Below are 14,502 nucleotides of genomic sequence, written 5' to 3' on the forward strand. Positions count from 1 at the left end.
GTTAAAAGGGAATAAATAGTGGGCACCTTGTTCTATTTAGCAAGTGCAGAAAAGTGGTAGGTGTTTACTGGGGACCCCTTCCTAGTTCTGCTCCCACATGTTAGTAATTTAGAAGATAAATATGGGCTAAAATCTCCCTTTCACAGCAGTTTTCACCCTCTTCTTATTCAAGAGTGAGAACTGCTAGCCCAGCCACCTATCTTGTTCAATTTAAATTTGGGAATGATGTGTGGGATCAGACTGGTCTGTAGCCACAGAAATGGGCTCAAAGTGTCTCATTCTTCCCTGTTTGGCATAGCAAACATGCACTTTTTGGATGCCTGTATATAGTAGCTTGTATATAGGCTGCATTCAGACATGGGGGTTTATTGCATTAGTTTTCCTGGTTATAATCCTAGTGCTTCTGTCCTGGTTTCTAATGTTATTTTTATCTGTTGCATTATGGAACTGTGGGTTTTTTGGTCAACATACCATCATGTCACACTAAACTTCATTCACATGAGTGGCTTTGATGTGACACAACAGTGGATATTATTGGACATATTGCCACTCCACACTTAATGCGCCTGCGCCCTTGTCTTCTCCCCATGATTCATCACACAGTATGCCAAGATACTGCCCAAAATTTCATTACATTTGCAATGGAGGTGTGATCCAAAATTTTCATGATATACCAGGTTTCAGGGTTGCAAACTGATTTTTTTCTAGAAACAACACAGAACTGAGTGCTAAACTTCCACTAGATTTCCAGAGTTGGATTTTACATTGTGTGAAAGATCACAAGAAACATAAAAGTAACAGGTAAGGAAATGTCAAGAAAATGGAATAAAGTATTGCCAGAATGAAGCCCTATTTCAAGACCTAAGTCTATTCTTGCCATAGGTTTGCATCTTTTGTTTTCGTTGGTGTGCATTTCAGTTTCTGAGCAACTGAGAAGGTGTTTTAAAATAGAATCTGTTGACAGGTGCAAATCATGGTTAAGCGTCTCAATTACAAGAATGAACTCATGATAGCCACAATAAATTGGATAATCAAAATTTTGTCTAAGCAGTTATTTCCACTTTTGTGAAGGAAATGAGAGAAGAATACACAGTTAGTTTAGAAGATACAGACTCAAATATTAGGATATTTATTAACCCACATGTGTGCTCTAAAAATCTAAAGAAAATTTTGAAAAATGGATTCAGTGTGTAGTTATCAGTTATTTTCTAACAGGGCTCTTGTGTTTGTAACTGCTGCATAACATGCAAAAATTCCTGGAGCCTTACCAGTGGGGCATACTGGAGTTATTCCTAGAATAAAATAACTTGGTGGTGGTGGTCAGGGCGGAATGTTTGTATGTGGTGTATGTGCATGTGTTTGTGCACACACGGAGAGTAAATGTAACTTGTATTTTGCAAGCATGGATTCATAGCCGACGCTGCTATAGGGTATACTCAATTTTCCAAATCCAAACCTGATTCCAGTGTGAGAAGAGGCAGCAACCCAACATTCCTCCCTGCATCTGTTTGGCTTGCTCTGATGCTTAAATGCTAACTCTCTTAGGTGAGAAGTTAAATGTCCCAAGGTTTGTCTGGTATAAATATGTCTTTTTCATACTTCTCTAGTAATCCATGGGACATGGACGTAGGTGCCAAATTCCAGCTTTCTAGGTGTCCTGGAAGTACTTTAAGCATTTTGAGTAGCGTTTGAACTCTTAACCTTTGTGGTAATAGAGATGCTTGGATGGTTTATCTGCCATAATTAAACTTCATAGGTAAATTGGGAATAACTTGGTCATAAGAATGTGGGAGGTACATTTTGAGTCCCCCATTTCTAGAAGGAAACTTTAAAATATCTCCCTTTCAGACTTTTCTGGTAATTGACATATCTTTTTACTATGTATATGTCTCATTCCAGCACCCTGGAAGTATCTTAACCATTTTAGGCAGGGTTGGGGAAACTGTGGCATTTGAAATGTTGCTGACTCCCAACTCCAGTCAGCACCAGCCAACATGGTCAATGGTCAGGGATGATGGGAGTTATAGTCCACCAGGGTTTCTCATACCTGATTTAAGGGCATAATTCCAGTGCTTTGTTTACACTTTTCAAATCATTGCAATGGCTTAGACTAATTTTTAATATTTTCTAATTCATTATTATTTATTAAATTTCTATCCCACTTTTCTTCCCAGAACAAGCAACTCTAGATTCTAACTCATTGGAAATTATCCTAGATATTTCAATACCCAGTCAGTGATGCCAGAACATCTACTAATACTAAGGAGTTAAAATACAATGGTAGATAAACCAGGACAAAAAGAAATTAGAGGATGGGACTACAAAATATGTCTCCATTGCTAAAGCATAAGATATCACTGCACATGATCATACATGGGTACATTCAACACATGTAATGCAGCAGTACATCCATCTGTATGACACATTATTAGTTCAGTCCACATAGTGACTCTTAAATTCACTATGTGTTCAGTTATTTACACAATCGTGTACAGATTCCTTGAACATGTGTACAACATAATGTGTGAACATCCCTAAAAAAATTATATAATATGAATATAATAGCAACCAAATGACACTATTTTATTCTTAGATAATCTTCAGACCCTTTATCTTTCTTTTTTTAGACCCTTAGTTGTGCTACCACATGGAGCACACACAGGGAGCACACACAGGGGAGTAGAGGGGGGAGAAATGCATTAGCATCAATATCCTGTGTGGGCCCTGTCCCATATCCACATCTGCTCTGTAGGGTTGTGGAACCTCCAGAACAGATGTAGGTAGCACGTGAGGGGAGGGGAGGGAGAGAACATTTAATTTTTCCTTGCTCTAGGGGAATGTTCACCTTAGCACTATGTTGAATACAACCCCTAGGGACACAATTTCAGTTCTTCACCATTCATTATTCTCATCCCTTGAAATTGTTTCACTTAAATATTGCAATTCTGCAGCCAGAAATAGAATTGTGAAGGAGCATTGAAATACTTTGTGCCTTCATTCTACTACATGAGGACTATCTGTTTGGCCTAAGTAAATTCCAGGTGATGGCTTATGATGCTCATGGGCACGTAGATGAACCACCAGTTAATAGTATCACTTATGCTACAGGCAGAGCATCTTAATCCTAAAGCTGGCTGGAGGACTGTGGGAAGTGGCATTAGTGCTACTCCATTGTCGGAGAAGGAGGCCGGCCAGCCAGCCAGCAGGACAGCCCTTATGCATGCTGCTGGGAACTCTGTGGGTATAAATGTCCGATCAGCAGTGGGAAAGCCATAATGTGCAGGATCATACACCCCCTCGTCGCCACATCATCTCATCTCCACCCTGAGCTCCTACTGGGAGGAAGGGCGGGATATAAATCAAATAATAAATAAATAAATCGTGCCCTTGAATGGGCCAAATGTTACATCCGTTCTTGGTTTGGCATGTTATGTTTCCTCCCATTTTGAGTCAATGGGTGTGTGGGTGTTATGGCTTTCAATGTGTTGGTTGCTGCACCATGAAATCACCACCACTGGATTGTGCTCCCACGTCAGAGTAGAAGACTGGAGCTGGCTGTGGGAAGTTGATGTAAACTTTTCTGTCTGCTCTCCCTGTTCTTGTGTAGTGGGCTACTGCAACTGCTGAGTAGCAGTTTTGTTGGCTTGCTGCTATTTTAAGCAAAGCTGGGCTTATTCTCAGTTCTACTTGAAATAATTATTTACCTCAACCACCTGTAGGTAGGTATGCTGCATTTCACTGAAGGAGCTTCAGCTAGCAACTGCAGGAGGTGATCTCTGATATCTTTCCTGCCGGTCTGCATTGCATTCAGTATTGTTGCTGAGGCACCTGGCCTTATTTCTTCATCTCACTGGGTTCTCGAATGAGTAGAACAAGAAGACAGGACTAGGGTATCTTTAGTAGTCATTCAGAAGAGAGGGTTTTGGCTGGTAGTTTGTCAGTGTCATACAGTATTGACAGGCTGCTTATGGTTGCACCTCCTGAAATTGCCTCTTCTGTGAACTGTTAGAGGTGCAGGAGCCTGTTACAGCTGATCTGATCCTGCAGGGTTGACACTGCATGCTTAAGAATGGCTTTAAAATTGCCATTAGGGCATTTAAGCTGTATGACAGCTAGAATGGGAAATGGGAAGCTTTCTAGATTTCATGGTAGGAAAAGCTTCATCTGTTAATTTTTGCCCTGTTGAGGCACAGAAGCCCCACTAGGCAAAAAAGTGGCAACTGTTGCTGTTAGTTCTTTGTTATGATGTATCTAAGACTGCAAGTGCTCTTAGGGTTTTTATAGCAAGCTATTTGTTAGTAGAGTTATATATCAGCATAAAGTGGTTTCTATACAGCTATTGCATAGTTTCCATGTTGAAAAGCAATTAATTGGGCAGAGTGGCCAAGATTCATATGAATGTTGAGGAAGAATCTACTGACGTCTTTGCCATCTTTGTTGTGCTTACAGTTTGCCTGCGAACTGTACTGTTTCTTTGTAAAGGGGGCAGGGAAGGTGACGGTGCAATCCAGAATGGCTAAGCTACTCATACGCTTGCCTAGAAATCGACTTCCCCACCCACCCCAGTCCATTGTGCAGGTCTTCTGCTTTATATTATAGCCTGCATTGCTGTATTTTAACAAAAAAGGAAAGGAAAAAAAAGTGGTGTCAAATTATATGTGGTTAAACCATGTATGCGTCTTGACCCTGAAGAAGGGGGTCTTTCTAAAGAGCTGAGCTCAAGGAAGCATCCACTGGGAGGAACTGATCTTTTCTTCTGTTCTCATAAAAATGCTCCCACAAACTGGCATTCCTCAAAGGGCAGGATTGTCTTTTGGAAGCAGATGTTAGCGTGGGAGGCAATTATAGGCGATATGGAAAAGCTGCTTCACACAGTGAGGTGGAGAAAAATGTAGAGGTGTTTGTGGGAGGACAATGAGGCAAAGTCATTTTGCATGGGAAGAAGCAGGCATTAATTAGTGCAGGAAGATAGCAACCTAAGCCTTCAGCTACTCCTGTATGTTTGCTTATGTTTAATGTTGAGGTAAAAAAGCAGCCTGGCTCAATGCTGTATCCTAGACAGAAGCTGTACCATTTGTTCTCTGCTTCCCTTAAATCTATGTGTTGCCTGGTTACATATTACCTTCTTTCCCTCTGTTACCCTGTACAGGCAAACATGGTCCTGTGAGACTTTGTAGAAAGATTTCCCCTTCCCTATTACTCTCCTTTTTGGGGGTGGGACAGAGAGGCAGATTGTTATGCTTCTTTGCAGCTTGGCCACTTCTACCAAAATGTGAATGTGGCCAGTTAGAAAGGGCACCAGACTAAGGTGCCTGCTTCGTACTTGTGAGTTGGAAAACATTAATCATGAATTGTTGTTCTGAAAGTTGATGTATCAGTATACATGAATGTACTGTGTGAAATGGAAAAAGGTGCTTTATTTTTCTGTGGATTTTTTAATTTTACGTTTCATAAGTTTTAGTAGCAATTAATATATGCCAGTTTTGCAAGTAAATATTAGTCAACCTTGGCAGTTTCAAAATACCAGTAAAATAAACATGCTAAATTAGATGGCTCTCTAAGGCATCTAAGCCAACATGGAACCCTCAAGATGTTGTTGGACTGCAACTCCCATCATCCCTGACCATTGGACATGCTGGCTGGGTCTGATGGAAGTTGAAATCCAACATCTGGAGGGCTTCATGTTGGCTACCCTTGCTCTAGGGCATCAGAAAGTTTTCCAGTTCAAACTGAAAAAATTCCAATGCAAATTACCCTATAATTTTCCAGAAAAAAGAAATCTAATTTGATTTTTTTCTGGAAAACCCACATCACTGGCTTCAGCTCTCCATCTGCAGTATGGGATGGTGATGAAGTAGGTGGAGTTTTTTTGGACACTAGTCTGAAGTGCTATGCTTAAATGTTGAGATCATGCCATAATGGGTAGGAAAAGCAAGCAAGACTATGATAGCAGGTGCATCCAGCCTGTCATATTTGTTGCGTGTCACATTGGTGGAGGGGGGGTTTCCACAGCCATAGCTGCTGACTCCTTCTGTATAGCATATGAGTAGCTTGAAAGGACTTCATAAATCTCTGTGCAAGACATGGGTACCTTTCTCTCCTGCCACTGTATCTGCAATGAGAGTTCCAACTCTTAGAATGCAGTCTCAGATCAATGACACTTCTGTGGTCTTGTCCATGGATAACAACCGCAGCCTGGACTTGGATGGCATCATTGCCGAGGTCAAAGCACAGTATGAAGACATTGCTGCCAAGAGCCGGGCTGAAGCAGAGAGCATGTACCAGATCAAGGTGAGCCACCACCCCCTGCACACATACACCTGGTTTACTACTGGGTGATGAGGGCTGGGCTGGGTTGGTGAGAGTCGCCACTCATTCTTCGTTTTACATATAAATAGTACATTTTAATGTGTACTATTAATATTTATTGATGTATTTTGCTGCTATTTTGATTATTTTTGTTTGATTCCATTGTATTATTGTATTTATATATTCTCTGATTGCTTTATTATTATGTACACCGCCCAGAGAGCCCTTGGGCTTAGGGCAGTATATAAATTAAATAAATAAAAATAAATAAAATAGAAGGCAACATCTAGTTTTAAGTGCCCCTTATCATTGGGGATGAAAAATGCTTAACTCCCAGCAGCATTTTTTATGGCAACCATGGCACTTATTATTCTGTTCCCCTTCCCCCCAAAAATAACAACTCTTGATTTAATGAACCTAAGTACTTAGTCTTAAATGATCTCTGCTAAATATTTCCCACTTGTTAATCTAGGGTGCTTGTTTTAAGAGAAATCCAGAATAGCAGAGGTCTGTATTAATAGTCTTTTTATTCTTTCTTCCTGCCCTCAATCCACAACTGTCCTTTCACTAACCTTGAACATTTAGTGAGCTTTTAAACATCTATTGCATTTTTTTCATGTATTATTGAACACTTGTATCTCCTAAAGTTGTCATGGAGAGCTAAATAGGAGAGTATGAATAATACCTCCTCTTTCTTTCTCTCTCTCTCCACCCTCACATGCTGTCTGCATATGATCCATTTTTAAATTTATTTTCTGCTGAGCCAAACACATTGCTGCAATACCCTTCCTTTTTCTTTTTGCTGTGTAGGATTGCATAAGTAGGTGCTGATGTTGACACAGCATTTGTGCCTTCATTGAAGTTGTTTGTGTTTGCTAGAGAAAGGAAAGTAATGTTTCACAACGATGGAGGTGGGAAGGGGCCTGCACTGGAGATCACTTAATGAGGATTACAGCATTGCCCTAGGAACGTCTATTCTGAGGTAAGCCCCATTGACTTCAGTGGAGCTTGCTTCTGAGTAAACAGGCATGGGATTGCACTGTTTTGTTACCTTTTGTGCATGAAGGTTTGGAATAACTTTAGGGGTGGTTAAAAGGTGCATATGTGTCTATAGCATGGTGATTCTAATGCAGATTGTTGATGTATGTATTCAGAGGTGAAAGGGGAGTGAGAGGTTTTGGGTTGATAAATGTAGAATAAACATGGTCCTGCATTTACAGGCTGGTTAATTCGCAGGGCTATGTTCTTCTAAAGGCAGGTGCTAGGATCAAGTTCATTTGTACAATGTATTGAAATTCTGTTCTATTGCACATGATTTCTGTTTTGTACATTGCTTCGAGATTCTTAATAAAAAGCAATTACAAAATGTTCTAAATAAAAGTCTAGCTGAGAGCCCTTAGCAACCCCAGTTCCACATGTGCAAAGATTGGTTAGGGTTGCTGTGGAATTTTTAGAATTCTTTACCCCAAAGTGTGCTGAAAGTCTCTAGCTCAGAAGACTTTACAAGAGGATTCTACACATTCATGAAGGGTAAGCCTTATCAATAGATAACTGGCCATCATAACTTTATGAGTCTGCCATGTTTGGAGGCCATATACTTCTGAGAATCAGTTGCTGGGGAGCATCAGCAGGAGTGGGCTGTTGTCATAATGCCCCACTTAGTGGATTTCACAGAGGCATCTGGCTGGTCATTGTGGGAAATGGGATACATGACTAAACAGACCATTGGTCTCACCCAAGCAGCCTCATCTTAAGTACACTTCCTGAGGGCCTCTCAACTAAATTCTACTCAGGTTCATTAATTTCAGTGCATCTACTCTTAAGTTAGTCATGTCTATTTACTCCAGTGGGGCTACTCTGAGTAGGACTCACATTGAATACCACCCAACATGTACCCTTAAAGTGAATGTGACAAAGTTTTTGAACACAATTTTTGTTGAAGAGTAGGGGCTATGGATGCCTGTTGAGCATACATCCAGGTTTGCTACTGTGTAATGTGTAAAATAGTCCTTAGTGGTAAGGTAATCATGTGGTACACCAGCCATGGGCGGGCTTGGGGGTTGCAGGTTCTAGTTCATTTTTGAAAAACTAGATGGCCAGAGTTCCACTAAATGGAGCCAAATTCAAAATAGTAGCTCAGGGGGTGGAGCCAGATGCAAAATGGGGGTAGAGCTACCGTAGTTATCCACTATCCTATAACCTGAATGGGCAGACTACAGGCTTGCAGGAGTTACCTTGTTTTTCCTAGAACCTTGAGGTTACCAAGCAGAACCATGTGCAAAACTGGCTCAGATGGATGGATTGGTGGAAGCTAGAAATTATGGACCCAGATGTCTCTGATCACATACTTATTCCAGGAATTTGTGATCAGTACCAGAACCAAGCCCACAAGTTCTTTCACACAAAGATCCACTCCTGGTTTTTCCTTCAGCATTTTTTTCCAGGAACCTACTTGAGGGGTAGAGGGGAGCATTGTATTTGTTGCTTTGTATTTTTAGACAATTGGGAGCCAGAAACCCTGCTGATCTTCTGAAAATTACCCAGAGGTCTATTAGTAGATCCCAATGTATCATCTTCCTCACCCCTGCCATGAGTCATACTCTTATGATGATGTGAATATCCAAAGTACAAGTACATATCTATGACTGTGAACAGACTAGTCGCCTGCAGCAAGGTATTGCCATTAGCCACACCTGGAGGGGGGGCAGGTTGATCTGCCAATCAGCTGCAAAATCTCTTTGAAGCAATTTTTTTTAAAAACCTGATCCCACCAGGTTTTACAGTAAAAAAGGGGTGGGGTTTGACTAGCATCGTGTGTCTCCATTTTCAGAAAGGAGAGGTGGAGGCGCACTGGAACTGAGAGAACAGTGAGTGTGTTTCTCTCCTGTATCTGAGTAATTGGAGATCAGAGATTTTAACAGCTTAATTTAGAAGTGGGGGACCTTTTTAACTGTTGCTGTTGATAAACAACTGGGAGCCAGAAATCCTTGCTGATCTACTGCAAATCACCCAGTTGACTACCAGTGGGTCCCAATCCACCTTCTGCCTAGCCCTATACGACTAGCCTGAAAGGAAAGGCATCATATTTACTTCATATATTGTAAATTGAGCCCTAGAAGTTGCAAATAAGACTTTGTCCAGGTGAGTTCAGTACCAAATTAAGCTCTCTGAAAGTCAAGGGAAGGCTCAGGTTAATTACTAGCAAGTCAAATGACTGCATATTCATATAGGTGAGGGATTTAAAGAAGATAATATTTTATATGGGGACTTTTTGTAGTTCTAGAATTTTGCATCCTAAGTGTTGTGCATAAATTGCAATCATGGCACAGGAAGTAAAACTGTGTTTGGATATTAAAAACATGCTTGATGTTAACTTCATTTGGGCTGGAAGTCCTCTGTTGTGCCCAAGCAATGTGATCTGGGGCTTGAAGGACTGTCACAAAGGAAAGGACAAAGACTTGTTCTCTGCTGCCCCAGAGGGCAGGCCTAGATCTAATGGGCATGAGGTACAGTATGACAGATTTCATTTGCACATTTAAGAGAAACTTCTTGGCAGTAACAGCAGGTTCACCGTGGCCTCATGGAGTCAGTTATCTCTCATGATGTGGTATGCTGTCCCTCACTAGAGATCTTCAGGCAGGGACTGGAGAGTTGGAGATGCTTTTGCTCTGGGGACTGGACTAGAAAGCTTACAAGCCCCCATACCAACTGTGATTCTATCGATATATTCCTTAGGCTTTGCAATTCACATTTTGCAGTCATCATCATGTTGATTTTTAATACTGGTCCCAGCTGTTCATTTTGACTGTACTGGTTACATTTCAGAGAGCCATGTGATTCTTAATAGATCCTATTTATTGTTTAGAGCAGTTCTCTTTAAACAAAATTATGTGTGTATGTTTGTTTCTTTATTTGATTTATATCCTGCCCTTCCAGCGAGAGCCAGTGTGGTGTAGTGGTTAAGGTGTTGGACTGTGACCTGGGAGACCAGGGTTCAAATCCCCACACAGCCACAAAGATCACTGGGTGACCTTGGGCCAGTCACTGCCTCTCAGCCTCAGAGGAAGGCAATGGTAAACCCCCTCTGAATACTGCTTACCATGAAAACCCTATTCATAGGGTCGCCCTAAGTTGGGATCGACTTGAAGGCAGTACATCATCATCATCTTCCAGCAGGAGCCCATGGTGCTATTTTTGGTATATTTATATATACCAATATTCCATTTTAAAAAACATCAAAGCGGTTGACTACAATGTTTTTAAAAATACAGTAAAAACCATACAGTTAAAATGAAGTTCTACTATTATAAAAAGACATCTTCTTAATTGCCTGCATAAGCCTGTCAGAACAAAAAGTTTTTCAGCACACATTTAACGGTTAAAACACAAAGTGCTTGCTGAATCTCTGTTAGCAAAGCATTCCAGAGAACTGGGCCACTAACACTGAATGGTCAATTTCATGTCAATGTTAAATGAGCCTTGCCAATTTGGGGACAACTAGTGTCACTCTTGCAAATGATCTCAGTGACTGAGCTGCAATATAAGGATTCAGGCAATCCCTAACATGCCATGGACCTAACATGTAGTAATCCAGCCTCGAGGTTACCAACACATGGACTACAATGGTCAGGCCATCCCTGTCCAAGAATGGCTGTAGCTGGTGAACCTGACACAGCTGGTAGAAGGAACTGCTAGCAACAGAGGATACTTGGGCCTCTAGTGACAAAGATGAAACCAGGAGTACCCCTATGCTACGGACCTGCTCCTTCAGAAGGAACACAACCCCATCCAGAACGGATAACTTGCCTGTCTCCTGGACATGAGAACCACCTACCAAAAAGCCTCTGTCTTCCCATTATTGCTGAGTATCTTTGAAATCTGCCCAAATTGGATAGAGGAAAGGCAGAAGTAAGACACAAGACATTTACAAAACATTGTCACTTTGAGGCAAATAAATTGCTGGCTATACTAGAATACTTACAGATCATTCCTAACCTTACCCTATCCCATCTCAATCTATGGTGCGGGGGGGAAGGGGGAGGATAAGGCGGAGGTGTCCTTCCTCTGGGTTCTTCCAGCATGTGGCCTCAGGCTCAACCATAAGTGTGGTTGGTTGAGAAGCTACCATCAGCTATGTTCCCACTGATGGTAGGAAGAGCAGAACTTCAAACAGGGGAATTATAGGGACAGGACTACTGAATCCAGAGCTGCTGGTTCATATGCCACTCCAGGGCTCCCTGGCTGGGGTTAGGACTCCTCGGTTTTTAGATTACTGATTTTTTTAATCCCATGATGCATAGCCAGAAAATTAATTAGGGTTTTCTCTAAATAAAATTAAGTTGAAGCTGTGTTTTAACATTTCACGTTAGCCTATTGGTCAGAGAAGCCTCCAATAAGTGCTACTTAAAATAAATGTAATCCCTCCCCCCTCCCTCCATTTAGCAATTTTAGGAGAAATCTATTTCACAGACTAATAAATGTGCTGTCCTTTGGCCTGTTCCTTTATATGTCTTCCATTTTACTTCTCATGTTATCCAAGGCTCCTTCATAGCCCACCTGATGTATAGCAATATGCAGTAGTATCTTGGAGTCACTTTTAAGACTGGGTGTGCACATTTAATATCCATATACACAGTGGGGAACATCTGTGGCCCTCCAGATGTTATTGGACTACAAGTCCCATGAGGCCCAGCTGCAGCTAGTGTGGCCAATGGTCAGGGACAATGAGAGCTGGAGTCCAGAAACATCTGCAGGGCCACAGATTCCCCATCTCTGATCTATGTGCATGTTATATTTTTCATATGTGTTTTTAAATAGTGAAAAGCTGCCTTGATGACAGCTTTTATCTGTAATGATTGTAGCATGACATTACATTCTGCGTGTTGGTAAAAGTCCCAACTTCATTGATTCCTCATTTGAGATGCCTTTGCTGAACTCTGTTTGGCACCTGTTAAAAACTTTCTTGTTTGAAAGGCTACTGAGACATGTAAAGTTGACATGTATTTTAATATGTAATCTTAACTTATAATGTAGTTTTAACTGTTGATTTCATCTATATTCTAATATTTTAAAAGTCGTTTCTAACTTTTACTTTTATTAACAGTTTTAATGTATATTTAATATTCTTTGTAAACCTCTTAAAGATTTTATTTAAAATTAAGTGGTTATGAATTCTGTAAAATAACTAAAAAAAAGATGCTTTTCTGATCCTGGATGTGAGGGACTCCACAGAAAGTAAGGGAGATGGATAGTTGAGATATTGTAGTGAAGTATCACTAGTAATGCTACTGGGCTCACAATCACTTGAAAGCAGGAGGGTATTTTTGTTTGGTAAGGCTTATAGGGCTTCTGCGAAGGTAACATTCCTATGGTTGCAATCCTATGCACATAAAAATGAATGTTTTCTGTAATAGTTTCCTAGAGAAGTAATTGACTAAAGCAGTGGCTACCAAACTTTCCCACAGACCACTTGAAAATTGCTGAGGGTCTTGGCAAACTATTTAATTATTTTTCTGCCTGTTATAGCAGTTGCAATGCACTGTGTTACATGCTATATGATTTTTTATTGTTTTTATTGCTTAGTCTAGTTCTTGTATTTTACTGTATTCCACAGAATTCAAATTGTAATACAGTATACAAAATAAGAGAAGCAATTGAAATACCATTAAAAATCAATGTGAATGTTTACTGTGATAGACGTGCCATCTCCTGTCAACCCACAAACATGCCACAGACCACCTGAATGAAGCTCACAGATCACAGTTTGGGAACCCCTACACTAAAGTTTGAAGAGCTAATTTTAATTTATCTGGACTGGTTGTCTCTCCGTGGAAACTTCATGTAGGAGGAGATGCGGGATAAGACTGACCTATGCAGATACCATTTCCACTGCTAATGCTGTATGTATTGCTGAGGATAGGATGGAAAGGTTGTAATGAGGGTGTCGTGTTTAAATGGCCTGTCTGCAATTGTCGTTTAAAGAACTTCGCCTAGCCCTGTTAAAATCAATGAGAGACAGATTATACCCAAAGTTATCAGTTGTTGTGACTGCCAAGTGTGATAGTCATTACTGAACTCTGCTGGCTGAGCAGGAATAATTCCCACAGTTTACACTCTGAATACTTCATCCTATAATTTTATAGATGCTGTAATTTAGACAAAGTGCTCTAGGTTTGCTAGAAGATGTAATGCATCAACATTAGTTGTCACCTTGTCAGTTTTATTCATAGAGAACATTTACGATTCATCTTGCTCTTCTCTTAACATCATCAGCTTTTATTACTCATAATAGCCTCTTCTTGGAGCAATAGGCTTCAAGTCCTGGTATGGAGTAGACTCTTGTTAATGTTTAGTTGTGGTTAACATTGATGTGGGCATTCCAAATACACATGGTTGAGACAAGCTGAAGTAGAAAGAGCAGAGGGAATGGGATCCTGCAGCCTGCTCTCCTGTCCCTGAACCATGGTTAGGGGGCAGGCAGTGTTGCATGTGCACCATCCAACAGAAATGGAGGTCAGAAGCAGGCAAATGACCCTTTGGAACCCTCCTATCAAAATGGTTGCTTTGTGGAAAGGTTGGCCCTGATAAGAGGGCTTGTCCTTTTATCCCAGTGACTATGAGCCTGTGATGAGGAATTTTGTATAACCCAAGTGTATAGGTTCTCCTATATGCCCATCAGGTAGCTCTAAAATATTGGCAAGGCATGACCCTACAGAAATCATGCTGATTCTTTCTCAGAAAGGTTTGTACTTCTCCATTCTGCCTCATAAAAAGTTTGCAACAAAATGGCTAAATCCATTATTTTTGCATGGGGTGTCTCCCCCCCCCATTTCTGGCTTTGTGTAGTGCAGTTGCTGGAGAGAGCAGGTGAGAGAGAGCATGACAACAGTAAACAGAATAGAGCAGGACTCATTAAATCATAAAGGAATGGGAGCATGTGAAAATTTCAGCCTTTTTATATAAAAAAGTGCTTTGAGAGTACACATGGGGGAAAAACTGAATGAACAGCAAGCTTAGGCTCAGGATTTTAAGTAACCTCCCTTTGTAATAGTTTGTGGAGGGAAGTTCTAGCATTGGACGTGCTTGAATGGACAAACAGAATAACAGTAGAAAATTCTAACAAGAATATAGTGCTCTGGTATTCTGTCTCATGCTTTACTGTGACCTGTCATAGATAATACCTTTCATAGATAA

At 40.7% G+C, this 14,502-nt stretch overlaps 1 protein-coding gene across 4 annotated transcripts in view; it reads left to right on the forward strand.

Annotated features, from left to right (window-relative positions):
• PKIA (cAMP-dependent protein kinase inhibitor alpha) overlaps positions 1-14,502 on the forward strand; it is a 60,662-nt gene that overhangs the window by 1,792 nt on the left and 44,368 nt on the right. For 2 of the 4 annotated variants that reach the window (XM_061601852.1, XM_061601860.1), the window contains exon 2: positions 709-801. The exons of the other annotated variants lie outside the window; for them this stretch is intronic. The gene's annotated coding sequence lies outside the window, so the exon portion shown is untranslated. The remainder of the gene's footprint in view (positions 1-708; positions 802-14,502) is intronic. 4 annotated transcript variants of the gene reach the window in all.

The sequence above is a fragment of the Rhineura floridana genome, chromosome 1 (assembly GCF_030035675.1).
Source record: "Rhineura floridana isolate rRhiFlo1 chromosome 1, rRhiFlo1.hap2, whole genome shotgun sequence".
In the NCBI taxonomy this organism is placed as follows: Eukaryota; Metazoa; Chordata; class Lepidosauria; order Squamata; family Rhineuridae; genus Rhineura; species Rhineura floridana.